Source organism: Capra hircus (genome assembly GCF_001704415.2).
Source record: "Capra hircus breed San Clemente chromosome X unlocalized genomic scaffold, ASM170441v1, whole genome shotgun sequence".
In the NCBI taxonomy this organism is placed as follows: domain Eukaryota; kingdom Metazoa; phylum Chordata; class Mammalia; order Artiodactyla; family Bovidae; genus Capra; species Capra hircus.
The window spans coordinates 55,577,201-55,601,997 of record NW_017189516.1 but is presented as its reverse complement, the minus strand read 5'-3'; the positions used below and the strand labels follow the sequence as shown (position 1 = coordinate 55,601,997).

At 40.0% G+C, this 24,797-nt stretch overlaps 1 protein-coding gene across 1 annotated transcript in view; it reads left to right on the top strand.

Annotated features, from left to right (window-relative positions):
- Positions 1–24,797, top strand: part of GLRA2 (glycine receptor alpha 2) — a 207,022-nt gene that overhangs the window by 149,906 nt on the left and 32,319 nt on the right. The window lies entirely within an intron of this gene.

Genomic DNA, 24,797 nt, shown 5'->3' with positions numbered 1-24,797 from the left:
CAGTTTTATTTTCTATGTCAACCAAAGTATACAGAAAATTTATTAATTTGGACTACCTCAGATAGTGATTACCTTGAACCATAATATATGGTTAGATTGGGAGATCACCAAAAAAATGTTCTGTAAAGGACTAGATGGCTTTCTGGGCTGTAAGATTCCAACAGTAACTATTCAACTCTTTAAGTAGAGATTAGAGAGCTACAGACAATGTGTAAAAGAATGAGCATGGCTTTATTTACAAAAGAAGGCAGCAAGACTGATTTAACCCATGGGCAACAGTTGGCTAATCCCTGCACTCCAGGATAGGTAAATTAATTTTGTTTAGGGTGGTATTTTTTTGGTAAATTTATTTTAATAACTACTTGATACATGTTTAAGCATGGATCTTATTTGAATGAATACATTTAAAAATAATGCTGATGAAAGAAATTGAAGAAGACATAAACAATGAAAAGATATACCATGTTGATGGGTTTGAAGAATCAATATTGTCAAAATGACTATACTACCCAAGGTAATCTACAGATTCAGTGCAATTCCTATCAAATTACTAAAGGCATTTTTCACAGATCTAGAACAAAAAAAATCTCAAAATTTATATATAGACACAAAAGACCCTGAAGAGCCAAAGCAATATTGAAAAAGAAAAATGGAGCTGGAGGAATCAGGTTCCCTGATCTCAGACTATATTACAAAGCTATAGTCACCAAAACAGTATGGTACTGGCACACAAAAAAAAGAAATACAGATCAATGGAACAGGCCAGAAAACCCAGAAACAAGCCCACGCACCTATGGTAAATTAATCTATGACAAAGGAGGCAAGACTACACAATGTTGGAAAGACAGTCTCTTCAATAAATGGTGCTGGGAAAACTGGACAGCCATATGTAAAAAAATGAAATTAGATCATTCTTTAACTCTATACACAAAAATAAGCTCAAAATGGGTTAAAGACATAAATATGAGACCAGACACTATAAAACTTCTAGAGGAAAACATAGGCAGAACACTCTGACATAAATCACAGCAACATCTTTTTTGATCCATCTCCCAGAATACTGGAAATAAAAACAAAAATGAACAAATGAGAACTATGTAAACTCAAAAGCTTTTGTACAGCAAAGGAAACAATAAAATGAAAAGACAACTCACAGATTGGGAGAAAATATTTGCAAAAGATGTGACCAATAAGGGAATAGTCTCCAAAATTTTTAAACAGTTTATGACACTTAACAGCTTCAAAACAAACAACTCACTCAAAAAATGAGCAGAAGACCTGAATAGATATTTCTCTGAAGAGGACATACAAATGGCCAACAGGCACATGAAAAGATGTTTGATATTGCTAGTTATTAGAGAAATACAAATCAAAACTATAATGAGATATCACCTTACACCAGTCAGAATGGCTATCATCAAAAAAATCCATAAACAACAAATGCTAGAGAGGGTGTGGAGAGAAGGGAACCCTCTCACATTGTTGGCGGGAATGCAAATTGGTACAGCCACTATGGAGAACAGTATGGAAGTTCTTTAATAAACTAAAAACAGAGCTAACATATGACCCTGCAATCCCATTCCTAGGCATATATCCAGAGAAAAACATGATCTGAAAAGATGCATGCACCCCAATGTTCACTTCAGCACTGTTTATAGTAGCCAAGACATGGAAGCAATCTAAATGTCCATCAACAGAGGAATGGATAAAGAAGATGTGATACATATATACAATGGAATATTACTCAGCCATTAAAAAGAATGAAATAATACCATTTGCAGCAACATGGATGGACCTAGAGAGTGTCACACTGAGTGAAGTAAGTCAGACAGAGAAGGAGAAATGCCGTATGACATCCTTATAGGTGGAATCTAAAAAGAAATGATACAAATGAACTTACTTACAAAACAGAAAGAGAATCAAAGACTTAGAAAACAAACTTATGGTTGCTGGGGGAAGGGACAGTTAGGGACTTTGGGAAGGTCATGTACATACTGCTCTATTTAAAGTGGATAACCAACAAGGACCTATTGTATAGCACATGCAACTCTCCTCAATATTATATGCCAGCCTGGATGGAAGGGTGGTTGGGGGGAGAATAGATACATGTATACATATGGCTGAGTCCCTTCACTGTTCACATGAAACTACCAAAACATTGTTAATTAGCTATACCCTGATACAAAACAAACTGTTAAAAAAAATTTCCCAAGGACTATTTTAGTTCAAAAGTAAATACACACACACACACACACACACACACACACACACACACATTATGGTTCTTGTTCTCATATCAATTATACTCACAGATATCTCACTAGTTTTCTTATTTAAAATTTTCCTCTTTAAAAAATCCAAAATAAACCATCAAGTCTTACCAAATTCTAGATTCATGAGGTCAAAAGTAAATAATTTATCTCTCTTTTCCCTTCCACCCTCTCCTAAAGACACCATCTATGAGTTACCTACTATTGCCTAACTAATTCCCACCTGCCCCAACTTAGAAGCTTAAACAACAAAATTTTTTCTCAGTTTCCATGGGTCAGAAGTCCAGGCACAATGGAGCTGAGATCTCTGTTTCAAAGTCTGTCAGGAGACTAAAATCAAGGTGTCAGCTAGGACTGCAGTCTCATATTAAGGCCCAACTAGAAAAGGATTCGCTTTCAAGCTTATTCAAGTAGTTGTTGGCAAGATTCAGTCCCTCCTGGGCTGTTGGACTGAAGCCTCAATTCCTCACTGACTATTGACTGAATGCCACACTCAGTTCCTTGCCAGGCAACCCTCTCTGTCATGGCAAGTAGTGAGGAGAGCCAGAGAGAATGCCAGCAAGAAAGAAAGTGCAAGAAAGATGAAACTCAATCTTTTACAATCTTACCATGAAAGTAACTTCCTGTCATTTTTGCCATGTTGTATGTCAGAAGCAAGTTGCTAGGTCCAGCCCACAGTCAAGTGGAGGGGGTTAGTCAAGAATATGAATACCAGGAGGCAAGAATCACTGGGGTCCATTTTAGAAGGCTGCTTACCACATGATAGTAAAAACAAGTTTTCATGTTTAACTGATGTCATGACAATCAGACTGTATGGCTGTTAGCCCAAGTGAGGCCATCTTGGGCCCTTAGTTTCTTCTGTCCTTTCACTGATCATACCCAGAACTATATTATGCAGTAAAGCACTTCTCTGTCAAGGAAATTTTGTAATTAACTGCTGTTGTTCAGTCGCTAAGTTGTGTCCAACTCTTTGTGACCCCATGGACTGCAGCACACCAGGCTTCCCTGTCCTTCACTGTCTCCTGGCGTTTGCTCCGGTTCATGTCCATTAAGACGGTGATACTATCTAACCATCTCATTCTCTGTTGCTCCCTTCTCCTTTTGCCTTCCATCTTTCCCAGCATCAGGGTCTTTTTCAATGAGTTGGCCCTTTGCATCAGGTGGTCAAAGTATTGGAGCTTCAGCATCCGTCCTTCCAATTAATATTCAGGGTTGATTTCCTTTAGGACTTAGTGGTTTGATCTCCTTGCAGTCCAAGGGACTCTCAAGAGTCTTCTCCAACAATTGTTTAATAATCATTAGAACCCAGATGGCCTTTATGGTCTATTAGTCCCCAAATGATGATGAAAATCTTTGCTGACATATTCCTGGCACCCACCAGACTAGTTACCCTTTCATGGATTCTGACTTAGGATGGCATGGCTATTTCCAAGCTCCTACCCCTATACTCTAGATCAACTATAAAACTGTACCAGTGGCCCCTTGGCCATGTGGAGTGCAGTTGCAGATGCTTCCAGTTCATTGTCTGCCTGATTCTGATCTCACCCTGTGAGTATGCTACCCTATAATAAACTGATTCATTAATAATATGGAGTTGCCTCCCTCATTTTTTGGTCTCAAGATGCCTTCTCAGTTCTGTGGGCACTTTTCATTCCCTCCATCCTCCAACAAGGAGTAATTTGCACCTTCATAATAGCTACAGCCTGTGGCTGATTCATGTCATTGTATGGCAAAAACCACTACAATATTGTAAAGTAATTAGCCTCCAATTAAAATAATTAATTAATTTTTAAAAATAAAAAAAATAGCTACATCCTTTTGGGCTCAAAATATAACTGTGATTCAATCTCCCTAACAAACTGCATACCTAGCATGGAATAGTTCCTATGATGTTTCTACAAATAAGCTATTCTCATTATTTCCCTGGCCCCAGGAGGGTTGGTATATGCAGAATTGCATAGTAGTAGATTGGAAATTAGTTTTTGTTATAGTTACACAATTCTAATTTTGTCAATTTAAAACTAGCTGTGAAGAGCAAAAGGGGTATAATGGTTGTTAAATTGCATAGGTAATATAGATCCCAAATTGATTTGATGCTTACTTCTCCAGATTGGTTTTTGAACTGTGTTGACATTCCATTCTCACTGATGATGAGCAAACCAGCCAGGTATAGGGCTTTTGTCAATGGGAAAGGAATTTTCAGGAGGACCTGTGGTTTGTTTGCTAATCTGGTTCTAAACAGTGCATGATATGACAGGCATCACTTTCGCATCAGGTTTCCTTGATTTAATTGTAGGTTTGTGCCACTTGCTTCAGAAAACTACAGATCACATAACAAGTGTTGGATGTTACTTGCATAACAAGTGTTTGGGAGGCAGTCTCAGGAAAGGGCTAGTGAGAGAGCATGGAGAGTAAACAAGGAAAGGACAAAAGCCAATAAAGTCTATTACTGATCACTTACCATGAACAGCAAGTACAATTCAATCCTGCTGGGGATCCTTTGAAAATCATATAGAATTCTTATCAGATTTATCCCACCAAGTAACCAGAAATTCAGTCTTTATCAATTCCTATCCCTCCATGGTTTAGAGCTTCTTTATATGCAAGTTGAGAGTTACTAAAGGGCTCCCCCCCCCAAAATCTCTTAGGCAAAAAAGCAGCAAGGTTCAAGACCTTAAAGTAAGTTGCCGATGATTTACAGATTTTCTCACTAAACTTGCAGATGAATTCGTAGCACATTTGCTCCACATAGTCTTATGCAGATAAATGTTTTTATCAATACAATTTCTTTCTGAGCAAGGAATTCACCATTTTAGGCAGGCGCTGCCTAGAACACTGAGGTGCTCACTGAATACACATTACTGGATGACAAATGTGGTAAGATGGCAGAGTAGAGAGCCTGGAGGCTGGTTCTGGTACTCATGGCCCCTATTACCTGGAGATTGAGACCCCATCCTGCTACTGACTTGGTTTCCTCTCTCATCATTTTCTCTTTCCCTTGAGTCATAGATTATCAGAAACCTTAGAGATGATCATCCAACACTTTTATATTTCCAAGAAGGAACCTGAGGCCCAGAAGGGTGAAATGCTGTGGTCATGTTTGCAATGTCAGTCAGTGGCGAAGCCAAGACTCACACCCCTGGCATCTTCTCATTGTTCTCTCCATCACAGCCCTGCTGCCTTCTCTTAGCTTTTGTAATGCTACAGGATTGATTTCCAACAAAGGAGCAGGACTCATTTAAACTGTGTGAGGCAGATACATGCAGCTCACATATCGGAAACTGATGTGCTCAATCAGCCCAACCCAAATTTTTCCACATTCCCATTTTTTCTTTTTTTTTTTTTTTTAGCATTTTGTACACTTAACATATTGAAATATTAAAATGCCTCCTGATAGCATGGCCTTTTAAATTTCGTCAAAGAGCTTGCTTATCTGTGTCATTTTACTCAAGAGCCTGTGGGATTTCTTTTGAATTACAGACAGACTCCTGTAGGCTCATGTCTAGTGTAAGTAAGTCTAATTTTTAGTGGGTAGTTTGTAAAACTTCTCATTTTGTGGTAAGGAGAAAGGCATGGAACTGACTTGCATCAAAATGCTGCTAAGGAAATGGACACAGTAGAGACCAGCTCTTTCGTAATTTACAGTAACAAAAAGTGAGATCACCAGCTCAGCCGGAGACTCTTGTATCACGTTAATTCCCAGTCTCTGACTGACCTGGAGCTTTTTTTCTTGTTTTCTTCTCCCCATATGTAAACTTGAATGTGATGAGGGCCTGGAATATTTCCATGTCAGGTTCATTCTGGATGCTATGAGACAGTAGGTAGCCGATTCGATTCAGGAGCATGAGGTTGGCATGCCCCAGGAACGAGTGCCCAGGGTCTCAAGTCAAGAAGGGAAGGTTTCTGTCAAGGCGGCTCCTGTGGAGCCATCCTCACTGATCTGCTGCCTGCATCATGAACTCACAGTAAAGTACAGAGCTGATGCTAAACCAGGTGATAGGCCAAGAGGTGGGCGCAAAGCTTCTTGGCTACCACCGACTGCCATTCAATTGATACTGCTATCTCAGTTGTGAAACGTTCTGGTCCTCCACCAAAGGAACACCTGTCCTCATCCACAGGCAGTGGCATCCCAGTGCTCAGAGAATTCAGGTGCATTGTGGGGAAGCCCAGCACCTGGAGAAGCCTCTTTGTACCCCAGAGTCATCACAGGATCCCAGATGTTCTTGAGGAAATGACTCCTCTATTACTGCAGGTTGAAATGGACGTCTCAGACTGCCGTGGTTCTGTAGTCGCTGCAAAACCTACCCACCATTCCAAGGCCTTTCCCTCAGGCTGAGTCCAAAGGAGGAGACTGGACAGGTTTTTTGTTTTTTTTTTTTTTTACCACACTTCTCTCCTCTGCTTCCTTGTTCACAAGTATGAAATTTGAACCTGAGGTGAGGTGGGTGGTGGAGTAATCAAAGATGTAGGAAAGCACTCATGGCTGAGAAAGAAAATGGAAAACTGTGGTTCATCTTTCAACATTTCTTTGCACGGGAGCTACATGGCTGCAGGTGTGACGCTGCTCTTCTGTACTCACCCAGCCCACTGCCTGTTGTCCTCTGGTAAAATCAGAGTCTATAGTTCTCCTGACTCACTCCTTGGAGACAGAGGTTTCCACAGGGGTCAGGGAACCAGAAAACCCCTGAGGGTAGAGTCAAGCCACAGTTCATGTGAATGGCAGCTCACCCACTTCTCTGCTGTGTGATCTTGGGAAAGTTAAGGAGTAACTCAGTTTTCCTATCTTTGCCTCAGAGATAACTCATAGAGTTGTGTGCTTGCAAGCGTTTCACTGATGATAGTGGTGAAAGTTTGTTGTTTGGTTTTTGTAACAGCACATTTCAGCTCTCCTGACATGTATGAGTACTCACTACAATGAGGTGCCATTTTACGTGAACTTAGCTTATGTGAATTTGAAATAGGGCAGTATAAAAATACTAATAAAGTCTCACTGCATGCACAGAACATGAAATATAACAAATTTACATTTATACCTCCAGGGAAAACTGTCTTGAATTATGCAAGTTTTGAATTATGTAATGTCTTCCAGAACACATCCCTGGCAAACCAATGTGACTGAGGGTCTACAATCTGCCAATTAAGCGTTAAGATTTACCTTAAGTGTCTTATTCAATCTCTCAATGACACTGGAGTCCTTGGGTCCCTAGTTTAAAATGAGAAACGTGAGATTCCAAACTGTTCATTGGTCATTCAGCTAGGATTCAAATCCAAGGTGGCCTGGCTCCAAAGCTCTTCATTATCTTCTTTCTTTTCCCATCTTCATATTCTCCCCAATTTTCCTTCTCTCTCTAACACGCACACGTGCACACACACACGCACACTGGCTACACAGATATCTATTCAGTGGAGCATCATCTCATTATCCAGCAAAACCCTGTTGCTGTCTTTCCAAAACTGAGATCTTTTCTTCACTGCAGTTATTCTTACACTGTTGGGCAATTTGCTCTCAACTCCCTCCTCATTCCTGCCCTTGCTTAAGAAGCAAGGTATTGCACTTCTTTTGTCATTGAAGGTACACCCATATGGAGTAGACTATGGAAGGAGTCAATATTCCTGTCTATCAGCTGAGAATATGGTGAGCTATGTGGCAGACACAAGCACAAGGAACAAGATCTCCCCTAGTCCTGCTTCCTCCCCTTCTTCAGATGCCACTCCCTCCTCACCTTGGCTCCCTCACCCAGATGCCCACAGTTGCTGAGCCTTGGGGTGCCTTTTCCTAGGGTGTCAATTTGTTGTTGTTTAGCCGCTAAGTCATTTCCAGCTCTTTGCGACCTCATGGACTGTAGCCTGCCAGGCTCCTCTGTTCAGGGGATTCTTCAGGCAAGAATACTGGAGTGGGTTGCCATCTCCTCTCCAGGGATTTTCCTAACCCTGAGATTGAACTGGCATCTCCTGCATTGGCAGGCAGATTCTTTACTGCTGGGCCACCAGGGAAGCCAAGGATGTCCCTATGGTGCCTCTAACAGCAGCTGTCACCTAGGATTACTTGTGCATTCTGAGGCTGGCCATTCTGCCCTTCTCCTACTTCTCTACTCACAAAATTCACATGAATAGTGTGCTTTGCTTTGAACAGTTTTCTGATTACTATAATGAAACTTATTCATCTTTGGGAATAATACTAGCTAACTAGACTTGTATGCCACTCAACACCAAAATTATCTGGTCCCTGAATGATGTTTAAATCCTGTCCTGATGGTCTAAGCAGTATCTTGGTAACTAGTTGGTTCCTGCAGGTACCAGGCTTGGAGGCACTGCCACCTAATGGCTGTTTCTACAAACAGCACTCTCACAAGAGTTTCGTTTATTCGGTACTCTACCCAGAACCAGTAAGAGCTTAAGACATGGAGTGAAAATGGGGTGGGGTGGTTACACTGGGACAGGCCAGGTAGTCAATGCTGCCACCATCCTTCTCTGCTAAGGAAATCTGATTTTCCTGGCATCAAACAGCAGATGTGAGCTCTTTAATTAGGCAAAAAAAAGGCAACTTGACAGTTAAATTGTAAAGATAAAAATGTACAACACCATGAATCTTTGGCACTAGGATTAATTTGACTGTCTATATTTTTTCTGATGATATTTTTTACCATGACTGAATGTAGGTAAGAGACAAAACAGAAAGTCAAAGCCAGAATTCTCATTTTCCTCTTTGTTGATTGCTACCTGTATAAGGGTTAGACATGCATTTAATAAACTTATTTTTCTCCCCATAAAATAAGGATGGAGAGGGTGGTGGTATACTTCATAGCACTCAGTAAAAGACAAATTGATTGAAGCTACCAAAATCTTCTGTTCCTTGTAATGGAAGCACAAGTCAGGCTACTGTGACCAATAGGTATCCATTTCAACAGCTGCATTAAGCAGGGTTAATTAAAATTTTTCTTTCTAAATTGGATAAAAATAAACAGTACTGTACAGAGCAGAAAAGCTTCTATTCCACTTTAGCAAGGGCTTGTATGCATACTTTGAGAATAATTAAACATTGACTCAAGCAGATGGGTGTGAGACATCATTCCACTTAAAGCAAGAAAAATATCTTAGTATTTTGAGATTGCCCTATAAATTCCATTTCGTATCTTTTCTACTAAAATAATATTTGGTTTACCACAATCATTTGTGATTTTTCTCTATTGTAGAGAACTTCTGTCCATTCTTGTTCACAACCTATCCTCCTTGACTGGCTACTGGAGGAATGTCACAGTTCTCTGGGGTCAGCCTAGGGGCTGGGAATGTGGATATATTTCAGTTGGCACAGTGTCAAATAGGAGTGCCTTGCTCATGATGGATGGAGAAGACATACATACTGTAAGCACATTTAGGCAATTTTTATACAACAAGCCACTCTGCTGGCAATAAACATTGGGTAGAAAATGGCCCAACTCATGAATATCTGGCTTCATGACACAAGAAACAGACAAACCAAATTATGAGACTAAAGTAAATGCATCCGTGGCTTGATTCTCCATTTTGAATCTAATCTGAATATATAATAAATGAAAAGATTTCCTCAAGAAAAACTGCCAAGGTTTTCAAAAATACCTACACAGTGTTGGGGGAAAAAAAACACTAATGAAATCATCTCTAAGAAATGTCAATATGATGCTAAAGTAACTGAGCAATGAGCTAAACTGTACCAACTAACTAATCTGTTCAAATAACAGATAAATGCTTATTTAGTGTCACGATAAACCTAAAAAACTTCACTGACTCTACTGTTTCACCAGATATCTTTGTAAAGTACGTGAATTCTAAATTCAACAGAGTAAGTATTCTTTCCCTTAGTGAAAATAAATCTAGAGTAATCTCAGTATCATCATTTATTGGCTTTAAAAGATGTAAGATAATTTTATCCCTTTAGTGATAGTGAAAGGAATTTGAATTTATATGCAGCTTGAATAACTTGCCAACCAACAGAAACTATGAGGCACTTAATGGACAAAGACTTGTCCTTGGTGGCACAGATACAAAAGACATCCCTGAGTCTTTATCCTCCAGGCATCCTATACTTTAGTTGGACACATAATACATGCAACCATTTAGCAAACTCTCAACTATCTGATCCTCACTATAAGTGTATTACAAATGCTAAAGATGAGTAAGGCTATTGTGGCCTAGATTAGGCAGAAAAAGCATGGAGATGGACTTTGAGCTAAACAGACAGAGAAAGCAGGAAAAGGGAGGAAGAACTTCCATGTTAGAAGAGTGTAGACAAAATTTGTCAGACCTTAACACTACTAACATTTGGAGCTGCATAATTCTTTGTCATGGGGGATTAAACCTGGGTCCCCTGCAGTAAAAGCACAGACTCCTAACCACTGGACGACCAGGGAATTGCCTGGGCCTTTTAAAATTAGTACAAGAATGCTGGTGAGTGATCAGGGCTGAGTGACAGGCTTGAGAATGTGGGAAACACAAAACCCTGAAATCTCCATGGCTTAATATAATAAAAATTTATTTCTCTCTCACATTACATTACACTGTGAATTGAGTGCCCCTGCGTCTTTTAAAGCACTGTGTATTATTTCTTCCTACATTCCACTGGGGATCCAGCTGAACTGGAAATTCTAGTTTACTAGTGCCCTAAGTTCAGTTCTTTTAGGACTGACTGGTTGGCTCTCCTTGCAGTCCAAGGGACTCTCAAGAGTCTTCTCCAGCACCACAGTTTGAAAGCATCAGTTCTTCAGTGCTCAGCTTTCTTTCTAGTCCAACTCTCACATTCATACATGACTACTGGAAAAACCATAGCTTTGACTAGATGGATCTTTGTTGGCAAAGTAATGTCTCTGCATTTTAATATGTTATCTAGGTTGGTCATAACTTTTCTTCAAAGGACCAAGCATCTTTTAATTTCATGCCTGTAGTCACCAACTTCAGTGATTTTGGAGCCCCCAAAAATAAACTCTCTCACTGTTTCCACTGTTTCCCCATCTACTTCCCATTAAGTGATGGAACTGGATGCCATGATCTTCATTTTTTGAATGTTGAGCTTTAAGCCAACTTTTTCACTCTCCTCTTTCACTTTCATCAAGAGGCTCTTTCCTTCTTTACTTTCTGCCATAAGAGTGGTGTCATCTGCATATCTGAGGTTATTGATATTTCTCCTGGCAATCTTGATTCCAGCTTGTGATTCACCCAGCCCAGCATTTCGAATAATATACTCTGCATATAAGTTAAATAAGCAGGGTGCCAATATACAGCCTTGACGCACTCCTTTCCCAATTTGGAACCAGTCTGTTGTTCCATGTCTAGTTCTAACTGTTGCTTCCTGATCTGTATACAGATTTCTCAGGAGGCAGGTTAGGTAGTCTGGTATTCACATCTCTTTTAGAATTTTCCATAGTTAGTTGTGATCCACACAGTCAAAAGCTTTGGCGTAGTCAATAAAGCAAAAGTAGATGTTTTCTGGAACTCTCTTGCTTTTTCGATGATCCAGTAGATATTGCCAATTTGTTCTCTGGTTCCTCTGCCTTTTCTAAAACCAGCTTGAACATCTGGAAGTTCATGGTTCATGTACTCTTGAAGCCTGGCTTGGAGAATTTTGAGCATTACTTTGCTAGTGTGTGAGATGAGTGCAATTGTGCGGTAGTTTGAGCATTCTTTGGCACTGCCTTTCTTTGGCATTGGAATGAAAACTGACCTTTTCCAGTCCTGTGGCCACTGCTGAGTTTTCCAGATTTGCTGGCATATTGAGTTCAGCACTTTCACAGCATCATCTTTTAGGATTTGAAACAGCTCAACTGGAATTCCAACACCTCCACTAGCTTTGTTCGTAGTGATGCTTCCTAAGGCTCACTTGACTTCACATTCCAGGATGTCTGGCTCTAGGTGAGTGATCACACCATCATGGTTATCTGGGTCATGAAGATCTTTTTTTTTTTTTAATAGTTCTATGTATTCTTGACTTGTGTCCTAGGAGAAGGAAATTGGATTCACAAGTACTTGGCCAATCTCTGCTATAGGACCCACAGAGAGAGAGAGAGAGAGAGAGAGGAGTGAATGAATTTATTGAGGACCTGAAAATACAGGGAAAACTGAAGAGGTTTTCAAGGACTACAAATAAAGAAGTTTCACCAAAGGATTCAAATATGTTGTTAGAAAGCTTTGAAGAGAACTAGCCCTGTGTAGAGTTGAGAGCGTCAAGAGGAAAGAAGGCAAATTTCTCTAAGGAGGGAAAATGTCTACTTGTGCTAAGACTCTTGCTTTTAAGACAAAGAAATTCAAGCTAATTAGAAAAGAACTTACACATCCATACCCCACCTAAAAACTATCCTTAGCTTGTATTTACCAGCAGTCTAATGCCCATATGCCTCTGCTTGGCCTTCAATGTGCTGCTCCAGCCTATTGTCCACACCTAACCTTGTACTTCCCAGGTACACAGCATGTCCTGGTCACTGGATTGTTCACCATCCTCAAGCCCACCTACCCTCTCCCACTTTCATGGTTTTGCTTTCACAGCTTCTTCCACTCATTAAACTCATGGCTTTCTTCAAGACCTAAGTAATATGCCATGACATTCAGTAATGAGCCCGTTTCTGATTTTCCCTGTCAACATGGAACTCCCCGTCGTCCCATCACCTTTTGGTTTTCCCCCTACTTTGGCACATGAGACCATCTGCTTTATATCAGTTTTATGTTCACCAAAATGTCTCCCTCAGGAGACCACGGTTTTCTAAAGCACCAAGCAGGACTACCAAGATGTACATCCTGAGGACAAACAAGAGAGATAGCCCATCTTTACATTTCATGCAAAGATGGGTTCAATATAGGACAGAAATGATATGGACCTAACAGAAGCAGAAGATATTAAGAAGAGGTGGCAAAAATACACAGAAGAACTGTACAAAAGAGAGCTTCAGGACCCAGATAATCACAATGGTGTAATCACTCACCTAGAGCCAGACATCCTGGAATGTGAAGTCAAGTGGGCCTTAGAAAGCATCACTACAAACAAAGCTAGTGGAGGTGATGGAATTCCTGTTGAGCTATTTCAAATCCTAAAGGATGATGTTGTGAAAGTGCTGCACTCAATATGCCAGCAAATTTGGAAAACTCAGCAGTGGCCACAAGACTGAAAAAGGTCAGTTTTCATTCCAATCCCAAAGAAAGGCAATGCCAAAGAATGCTCAAACTACCGCACAATTGCACTCATCTCACACACTAGCAAAGCAATGCTTGAAATTCTCCAGGCTAGGCTTCAAGAGTACATGGACCGTGAACCTCCAGATGTTCAAGCTTGATTTAGAAAAGGCAGAGGAACCAGAGATCAAATTGCCAACATCTGCTGGATCATGGAAAAAGCAAGAGAGTTCCACAAAAACATCTATTTCTGCTTTAGTGACTATGCGAAAGCCTTTGACTGTGTGGATCACAATAAACTGGAAACTTCTGAAGGAATGTGAATACCAGACCACCTGACCTGCCTCTTGAGAAACCTATATGCAGGTCAGGAAGCAACAGTTAGAACTGGGCATGAAACAACAGACTGGTTCCAAATAGGAAAAGGAGTACGTCAGGCTGTATATTGTCACCCTGCTTATTTTACTTATATGCAGAGTGCATCATGAGAAACGCTGGGTTGGAAGAAGCACAAGCTGGAATCAAGATTGCCGGGAGAAATATCAATAACCTCAAATATGCAGATGACACCACCCTTATGGCAAAAAAGTAAAGAAGAAGGAAAGAGCCTCTTGATGAAAGTGAAAGAGGAGAGTGAAAAAGTTGGCTTAATGCTCAACATTTAAAAAAATGAAGATCATGGCATCCAGTTCCATCACTTCATGGGAAATAGATGGGTAGACAGTGGAAACAGTGAGAGAGTTTATTTTTGGGGGGCTCCAAAATCACTGCAGATGGTGACTGCAGCCATGAAATTAAAAGACACTTGCTCCTTGGAAGGAAGGTTATGACCAACATAGACAGCATATTAAAAGCAGAGACATTACTTTGCCAACAAAGATCTATTTAGTCAAGGCTATGGTTTTTCCAGTAGTCATATATGGATGTGAGAGTTGGACTATGAAGGAAGCTGAGCACCGAAGAATTGATGCTTTTGAACCGTGGTGTTGGAGAAGACCCTTGAGAGTCCCCTGGATTGCAAGGAGATCCAACAAGTCCATCCTAAAGGAGATCAGCCCTGAGTGTTCATTGGAAGGATTGATGTGAAGCTGAAACTCCAATCCTTTGGCCACCTGATGTGAAGAGCTGACTCATTTGAAAAGATCCTGATGCTGGGTAAGACTGAAGGCAGGAGGAGAAGAGGACAAGAGAGGATGAGATGGTTGGATGGCATTACCAACTCGATGCATATGAGGTTGAGTAAACTCCAGGAGTTGGTGATGGACAGGGAGGCCTGGCGTACTGTAGTCCATGGGATAGCAAAGAGTCGGACACGACTGAGCAACTGAACTGAACTGACCTATGTGAAATTTTCTGGAACACCATGTGAACAGGTTCCCCAGAGTCTCATCTGGGGAGTCCTGAGAAGAATAGATGTGCATGTTAGTTACTGTCATATCTTCTGCCCCGTCTTCCATTCAGCACCTACTACAGTGCCTTTCACATAGTAGGCCCTCAATGTTTATATTTCTGAATTAAATATACCTGGAAAACTAACAGTTCAGTGAATCATAATAGCATTTTGAGAATTTCATTAATATAAAAAGTATTTTGCAAGATTGTAGTAAAGTAGTTCAGGAATGGCTCATGTAAGCCCCCAAATCATAAAGATAACATGACAGGGAAAAACGTGAGGTAAAAACATGTAAGAATTAGCAGCCAAAGAGAGAGAATCTGACATCAGAGCTGGATAAAAGTAACAAAAAGGCATTTCAGTCCTGAGAGCGCAGCACTGAAGGACATCCCATCATATGTAATAGATGTCTCGCAGTACCTTCTACGTCCGTGTGAATAATGCATTTAATACCAGCATTTCAGTGCTGGAAAGATGATCATGATTTGGAGGAAACTTGGAGACCAACCAAAATGATTAAGAGATGAGAAGGATTCATTTATGAGCAGTTATAAAAGAAGCCATTTATGTGCCTGGTCTGCTGATGGCTAGAAGGGGGTGGAGGGCTAGGTTCACAAATGACTGAATGCCATAAACATCAGGAAGGGGAGGAATGATGGTGAAATCTACTGGACTTTCTTCGTATGGACATCTAACAGGCATTGACAAATTCTTCTCATTTATTAGGTCTTAAAACATTTAAAGGCCATCTGAATAATATATAACCAGGAATGCTGTGATTGGAAATATTCTATTATTACAGGAGAATAGGACTGCTCCAGAACAGCAAATACAAAAAAAAAAAATTTTATTGCTTATTAAGGAAAGAAACATTCCAGGAATGCTTGGTGAACAGACAGTTAAACTGCACTAACAGTCCACTCTCAGAAATATTCAATATATGCAATTGTGGGTAATGTTATATAGTGAAGAACTGTTGAAATTACAGGACAAAAATGGAAAGACAATGAGGTATTTCCTTCATTCCTTTCTTCTGTCATTCAAACATCTGTTTATTCATTCATCTCACATCCAATGTTTACTCACTATTTGCCAGGTCCTGGACTGGTGATACAAAGAGTAATATATATAGGATCTTTCTTTAAAAAGTTTACAGTCTAGTGAGCCTAGTGGTGGGGTAGGGAAGCTGGTGGACTAAAAAGAAACAGACAGGTTCAACAGAGAGTTATAACGGAGTAAAGAAATGTGGTCCCCAACCCAGATGAGACAAAAGCAGGAGGAATCTTACAGTGGCTTCCGGGAGGAGCTGGTATCCAAGCCAACTCATGAAGGATTCTGAGTCAGTGGTTAATCAGAAAGACTGAGAATAAGCATCCCAGGTGCTGTACCACTTTGTCATAATATATGTGGGACTGACAAGTAGTTGATTGATGGAGACAAATAATGTAAGGCAAGTGGTAACCTTAAAAATAATGCTTGGAATATACTAGGACCGCAGGTGATTTTTATTTTCCTTCTTGTTTTTCTGTCTCTCCCAAGATTTTTCTTTAACAAAATCACACCTTTATGGAGTCAAATCTGTGCCAAACACTACTCTAAGCACTCTGCATACATTAAGTGATTTTATCCACATAACTCTATGAAATAGCTACTATTATTTTCCTTTATACAGATGAGGAAGGGAGGTAAAGAGAGGTTGAACAACCTGGCAAAGTCAGAGTAAGGAACAGAGTAGTGTTTCTTAACTCCAGGCATCTTATTCTAGAGTTTCTGTTTTTACATCTTCTATGTTCCTAATAACTTTCTAGGTTGGAAGCCTATTTTCTTACAATTTACTCCCATAGTCCCAAGTGTAAAAGCTGACCTAGCAAATAAACAGAAACACAGTCAAATATTAGGGGAAGGATATTCATAGCCCCAAATTTATAGTAGCATAAACTAAAACTAAAATTCACCTAGATATCCTATCATACAGAACAATTATGATAGTTTAGACAATTACACAAGCATTGGAAATCACAATTTAGAAGAAAGTTAAATGACATGGGAAACGCTTACTATAAAGATCAAAGAGAAATAAATGCAAGATACAAAGGGTATAATCCTAGTAGTATGTTTGTGTATGTTCAGAAAGGAGAATCACCAGTCAGACTGAGTTCTTCTAGTTCCAATCTTAGCTCTGCCACCTTTTAGCTTTCTGATCTTCAGTAATAATTTAACCTCTCTGAAACCCAGTTTCCTCATCACAAAGTGGGGGTAATACAGTTATTATACTGGTTAGAAAATTAATATATATATAAAATGCTTAAAATTCTGGCTGGCAAACATTCAGTGTCAGCTATTAAAACTTTGGAAACCCTATTTAAAATTGGAACTAGATAGTACACATTCACGGGCTTCCCTGGTGGGAAGCCTGCAATGTAGAAGACGCAGGCTCGATCCCTAGGTTGGGAAGATCCCCTGGAGGAGGACACAGCAACCCTCTCCAGTATTCTTGCCCAGAGAATCCCCTGGACAGAGGAGCCTGGCAGGCTACAGTCCATGGGGTCGCAAAGAGTTGGACACAACTGAGCGACTAAGACCAACACAGCACAGTACACACTCACACAGACAGCTGAATAAGAATCCTTTGTAGTCTGTTGTCCAATATGTTACAACTTTATCTAGTTATTTTGCCCCTCATATTTTAAATAATAATTGGAAGTTGAGTGACATGAGGGGAAATCTGCATTGCAAGTAAAAAGTATTTGCTTTCAGATTCTGATTTATCAAATTATAAGATATATGAAATATTCAACCAATCACCAAAGGGTTATGAAAGTTTCCTTTTTAACCAGATACCTTCCCAAGGCCCAGAACACTGATATTTTATTTTGGCTGAATATTCCTGAATTGTGCTAGCTTAAAAACATTTAACTTCAACATAATAAGAGCTGTGTCTGACAAACTGACAGCTAATATCATACTCAGTGGTGAAAAGCTGAAAGCATGTCTTCTAAGATCAGGAACAAGACAAGGATGCCCCATCTCGCTTTATTTAACATGGTATTAAAAGTCCTAGACATAGCAATTGGACAAGAAGGAATAAAAGGAATCCAAATTGAAAAAGAAGAAGTAAAACTGTCACTGCTTACACATGATACTATAAACAGAAAATCCTGAAGGTGCTACCCAGTACTACTAGAGCTTATCAAATACTTCAGTAAAATTGCAGGATTAAAAAAAATAACACAGAGAAATCTGTTGCATTTCTATATACTCACAATGAATATTCAGAAATAGAAATTAAGGAAACAATCCCACTTACCACCACATCAAAAAGAATAAAATACCTAGGAATAAACTTACCTAAGGAGGTAGAAGACCTGTACTTTGTAAACTATAAAACATTGATAAAAGAAATTGAAGATGATACAAATAGATGGACAGATATATCATGTTCTTGGCTTGGAAGAATTAATATTGTTAAAAGGATCATACCACCCAAAGCAAACTACAGACTTATTGAAATCCCTATCAAAATTTGGCATTATGCTAAGTGAACTAAGTCCGACAGAGAAAGACAATTACTGCATGATATCACTAACATGTGGATCACTTACATGTGGAATATAAAAAATGAAACAAACTAGTGACTATGACATAAAAGAACCAGACCCACAGATATACAGAACAAACGAGTGGTTTACCAGTGGGGAGAGGGAAGGAGAAAGGGGCAAGTTAGGGGTAGGTGATTAAGAGGTACAAATTAATAGGTATAAAATAAGCTAAAATTAGTAATATTAAATTTAATAATTAAAATTATTGTGCAACACAGGGAATATATCCAGTATTTTACAATAACTACAAACGGAGGTGGTAGTGTTCAGTCGTGTCCGATTCTTTGCCACCCCATAGGCTGCAGCACCCCGGGCTTCTCTCTCCTTTATGATCTCATCGAGTTTGCTCAAACTCATGTCCATTGAATTCTGATGCTACCCAACCATCTCATCCTCTGTCATCCCCTTCTCCTACCTTCAATCTTTCCCAGCATCAGGGTCTTTTCCAATGAGTCAGATCTTCACATCAGGTGGCCAAATACCGAACATTCAGCTTCAGCATCAGTCCTTCCAATGAATATTCAGGGTTGACTTCCTTTAGGATTGACTGGTTTGATCTCCTGGCTGTCCATGGGACTCTCAAGAGTCTTTTCCAGCACCACAGCTCAAAAGCATCAGTTCTTCAGCACTCATCATTTATGGTCCAACTCTCACATCCGTACATGACTACTGGAAAAACCATAGCTTTGACTATCTAGACATTTGTCGGCAAAGTGACATCTCTGCTTGTTAATATGCTGTCTAGGTTTGTCATAGCTTTTCTTCCAAAGAGCAAGTGTCTTAATTTCATGGCTGCAGTCACCATCTACAGTGAATTTGGAGCCCACAAAAATAAAATCCGCTGCCTGTATGCGAGACAGCAAAAGAGACACAGATGTACATAATGGACTTCTGGACTCTGAGGGAGAGAAAGAGGGTGGGATGATTTGGAAGAATGGCACTGAAACATGTATACTATCATGTAAGAAACGAATCGCCAGTCTATGTTCGATACAGGATACAGGATGCTTGGGACTGGTGCACGGGGATGATCCAGAGAGATGATATGGGGTGGGAGGTGGGAGGGGGGTTCAGGATTGGGAACTCATGTACACCCGTGGTGGATTCATGTCAATGTATGGCAAAACCAATACAGTATTGTAAAGTAAAATAAAGTAAAAATAAAAATTAAAAAAATAAATAAATAAAATAAAATCTGCCACTGATATCATTTTCTCCCTTTCTATTTGCCATGAAGTGATAGGGCCGGATGCCATTATCTTAACTTTTTGCATGCTGAGATCTAAGCCAGTTTTTTCACTTTCACCATTATCAACAGGCTCTTTAGTTCCTTTTCACTTTTTGCCATTAGAGAGGTATTATCTGCAGCATCTGAAGTTGCTGATATTTCTCCCAGCAATCTTGATTTCAGCTTGTGATTCATCCAACCTGGCATTTTGCATGTACTCTGCAGAGAAGTTAAATAAACAAGATAACAATATACAGCCTTGTCATACTCCTTCCCCAATTCTGAACCAATCCACTGCTCCATGTCCAGTTCTAGCTGTTGTTTTTTGACCTGCATACAGGTTTCTTAGGATATAGGTAAAGCGGTCTGATATTTCCATCTCTTTAAGAATTGTCAACAGTTTGTTATAATCCACAGTCAAAGGTTTTAGCATAGACAATGAAGCAAAAGTAGATGTTTTCCTGGAATTCTCTTGCTTCCTCTATAATCCAACAGATGTTGGCAATTTGATCTCTGATTTATCTGCAGTTTCTAAATCCAGCTTGTACATCTGGAATTTCTCAGTTCATGTAATGCTGAAGCCTAGCTTGACAGATTTTTGAGCATTATCTTGTTGGAAAGTGAAATGAGTGCAATTGTATGGTAGTTTGAATATTCTTTGGCATTGCCCTTCTTTGGGATTGGAATGAAAACTGGCCTTTTCCAGTCCTGTGGCCACTGCTGAGTTTTCCAAATTTGCTGACATATTCAGTGCAGCACTTTGACAGCATCATCTTTCAGGATTTGAAACAGCTCCGCTGGAATTCCATCACCTCCACTAGCTTTGTTCTCAGTGATGCTTCTTAAAGCCCACTTGACTTCACACTCCAGAATGTCTGGCTCGAGGTGAATGACCACACCATTGTGGTTATCTGGGTCCTTAAGACCGTTTTTGTATAATTCTTCTGTGTATTCCTGCCACCTCTGCTTAGTCTCTTCTGATTCTGTTAGGTTCATACTGCTTCTGTCCTTTATTGTGCCCATCCTTGAATGAAATTTTTCCTTGATATTTCCAATTTTCTTGATGAGATCTCTAATCTTTCCCATTCTATTGTTTTCTTCTATTCCTTTGCACTGTTCACTTATGAAGGTCTTCTTATCTCTCCCTGCTATGCTATTCTCTGGAACTCTGCATTCAGTTGGGTTTATCTGTCTTTCTCTCCTTTGCCTTTCACTTCTCTTCTTTTCTCAGCTATTTGTAAGGCCTCCTCAGGCAACCACTTTGCCTTTTTGCATTTCTTTTTCTTTGTGATGGTTTTGGTCACTGCCTGCTATACAATGTTATGAACCTCTGTCCATAGTTCTCCAGGCACTCTATCTACCAGATCTAATCTCTTGAATCTATTCATTACATCCACTGCATAATCATAAGGGATTTGATTTAGGTCATACCTGAATGGCCTAGTGCCTTTCCCTACTTTCAAATTTAAACCTAAATTTGGCAATAAGGAGTTCATGATCTGAGCCACAGTCAGCTTCAGCTCTTGTTTTTGCTGACTGCATAGAGTTTCTCCATCTTCAGCTGCAAAGAATATAATCAATCTGATTTCAGAATTGACCATCTGGTGATGTCCATGTGTATAGTGGTCTGTTGGGTTTTTGGAAAAGGGGTTTGCTATGACCAGTATGTTCTCTTGAGAAAACTCTACAGGCCTTTGCCCTGCTTCATTTTGTATTGCAAGGCCAAATTTGCCTATTACTCCAGGTATCTCTTGACTTCCTGCTTTTGCATTCCACTCTCCTATGATGATGGAGAAGGCAGTGGCAACCCACTCCAGTACTCTTGCCTGGAAAATCCCATGGATGGAGGAGCCTGGAAGGCTGCAGTCCATGGAGTTGCTAAGAATCAGACATGACTGAGTGACTTCACTTTCACTTTTCACTTTCATGCATTGGAGAAGGAAATGGCAACCCACTCCAGTGTTCTTGCCTGGAGAATCCCAGGGACAGCGGAGCCTGCTGGGCTGCCGTCTATGGGGTCGCACAGAGTCAGACACGACTGAAGTGACTTAGCAGCAGCAGCAGCTCCTATGATGAAAAGGACATCTTTTTCTGTAGGTCTTCATAGAACTGTTCAACTTCAGCTTCTTTGGCATCAGTGGTTGAAGCATAGACTAGGACTAATGTGATGTTGAGTGGTTTGCCTTGGAAACGAGCCAACAGATGGAGCACAACCTTTAAAAATTGTGAATAACTGTATTGTACACCTGTAACCTATATTATTATACACCTCAATAAACAAAAAGAAAAAAATGTGTTTCCACATCAGTTAGGATCAATAGTTGAATGGAAATTACAAACTGGTTTTTCAAGGACCCAAGGCCACATATAGTTTATTTCTCATCTGAGTTTTAGAATTATCTTAATTCAAAGATGCTTACTCCTTGGAAGGAAAGTTATGACCAACCTAGATAGCATATTCAAAAGCAGAGACATTACTTTGCCAACAAAGGTTCATCTAGTCAAGGCTATGGTTTTTCCAGTGGTCATGTATGGATGTGAGAGTTGGACTGTAAAGAAAGCTGAGCACCAAAGAATTGATGCTTTTGAACTGTGGTGTTGGAGAAGACTCTTGAGAGTCCCTTGGACTACAAGGAGATCCAACTAGTCCATTCTGAAGGAGATCAGCCCTGGGATTTCTTTGGAAGGAATGATGCTAAAGCTGAAGCTCCAGTACTTTGGCCACCTCATGCGAAGAGTTGACTCATTGGAAAAGACTCTGATGCTGGGAGGGATTGGGGGCAGGAGGAAAGGGACAACAGAAGATGAGATGGCTGGATGGCATCACCAACTCGATGGACATGAGTTTGGGTAAACTCTGGGAGTTGGTGGTGGACAGGGAGGCCTGGAGTGCTGCGGTTCATGGGGTCGCAAAGAGTCAGACACGACTGAGAGACTGAACTAACTGAACGAACTAACTAATGAGTCTCTATGTTAAGAAAAATATAAGGAAATGAGCAGTTTCAAGAGTAATCCTGACTCTGTTTTATCTCAAAGTTTTATTTTCATTGTAATTATGTACTTGGAAGAGGGTAGGGGCTATCACCTCCAGGTAGCTTGGGCTTCCACTATATAGAAGCGGTCAAGCAGATAGAAGAAAACCTGAAAGACGATCGCTTTGGAGCTGAACCAACTGCAGCAGAAGAACCAACAATTGGGTTTGATCTCTCTCTGGGAATCCTGGAACGAAAGTTGGTAGATTCAAACTAAGTTGTAAATTCACAAAAAGGTAACCATGTGAGGTGATGGGTTGTTAATTAGTTTGATGGTAGTAATCATTTCACAGTGTACACTGATAACAGAACCTCACACTGTACATCTTAAATACACTCAACTGTTATTTGTCAATTATAAAGTTCGGGGCAGGGGGCGTAACTTAACTACAACATTGAGTAATGAAATCATTCTCCAAGAAAGAAAAAAAAAAAAAAAAAGCTCTGAGAATGGAACACTCCAGCATTTAAAAAGCCTGTCTAGAACAAAGGAAATGATGGCAGAGTTTAGACATCACTTCCATTTGCCTTTGCTGTGCAGGAGAGCCTAGAAGATAGCATGGAAGATAATGTAGGATAATGGGAGGAACCTTTTTCCAAAATGGAAGATAAAAGAACATGTTTAACAATAGGAATACTGTAGCGAAAAGGGAACAATACTGCAGTGAAAAAACACCATAATTTCAAGGGGAAAAAAAAACACCTTGAGAAGAAAGGATGACAATTCAGAGCCAAGGGCCAGGGTCAGCCTTACATGGGGACAGATATTTCAGCCATTTTAATAATGACTTAAATTAGGGTCAGTTCATTCATGAGGATACCAAAACAGTTAAATAATTTGCCCATGCTGATGAGCCACAAAGTAGCACAGCAAGATCTGAAGTGTGATACTGTCTCCAGAGACCATGTGCTTTACCACTATACAGACAAAAGGGAAGAGTGACAGTGGGTGCTGACCCACTGGTAGTTTGATGATGGTATAATGTAGGAACTTCTAATTGCTCCTATCATTTCCAAGGATTATCAGGGAAGTGATAAGCTGAAAATGGGATGGAAAGAAGGAATATAGAAAGTTTAAGGAGGAAAGAGATATGATATTAAATAGTAGTTTGGGAGAGTAAAAAACCAATGCTCTCAAGAGAGAGATGGGGTCAGGATGCTGAGGCAAATGTAGTGGGAGACTGCATCTGAGGTCTATGGTTATGAATTTAAAGTTTAAGCTGAAATTTAAAACTTTAATTAAAACAACAAGCAGGTGTGTGTCCCTTTGTAGTCAAGGCTCTTACTACCACTGACAAATTTGGAAAAAAAAAAAAAAGAGGAGGCATTTCCAATTATTTATCCCTTAGGAAATGACATCTTTCCAAGCCAGTGCTTTTCACATTTTTTGAGTCTAAACTATGTTAACAAAAAATGGTAACAAGAACTCGCAGTGATTGAGGGCTTACTATAAACCAGGCACTAATCTAGGTACTTTCCATACAGGAATTGATTTAATCCCCACAACAGAAAGTCCTAGTTCTGCCTATTTTTCTGATGCCCTGTGTAATTTGGCATTTGTCCTGAATTATTAGTTCTAAAATAAAACACCTATTAATAGTTGCATTAAAATAAACTGAGATGGGTTTGGTAGACCTTTACTCTGTACACATCTGCTTTCTGTCACGGTGTGATTTTCTGGGGTGGGGCCTACAGGTGCAGTACACAAGTTCTCACTTCAACATGTGCTGAAATCTAAAAGAAAAAAAAAATCACCACCTGTGGCCTCTGCTCTTGAACCTTTCCAAAAGCAATGTCAGAGCTAACACTCTTTCCAGGATAACTGGAACAGAAGTTGCTGATAAAATGAAGTGCACTCAGACAAAAGAGGCTGGGGATAAATAAATCTTTCATTCAGTCTGTCAGTGGTGAGACAATGCTGTCCTGCTAACAAGCATTTGGGACACCAGCCTTGGCCCATGACTATGGCATGCAAAACCCATTAAGCCCCTAGGCAACTACTTGGTGGGGTCAGTGGTAAACACAGGAAAACCACAGGTTTGGTGAACATGAGACCATCATCATAGAGGCTGAGCAGTCTTGCTGTGGGCATCTGAATGCTCATGATTGAATGGCTTTGTGATTTTTTGATCATTTAAATCT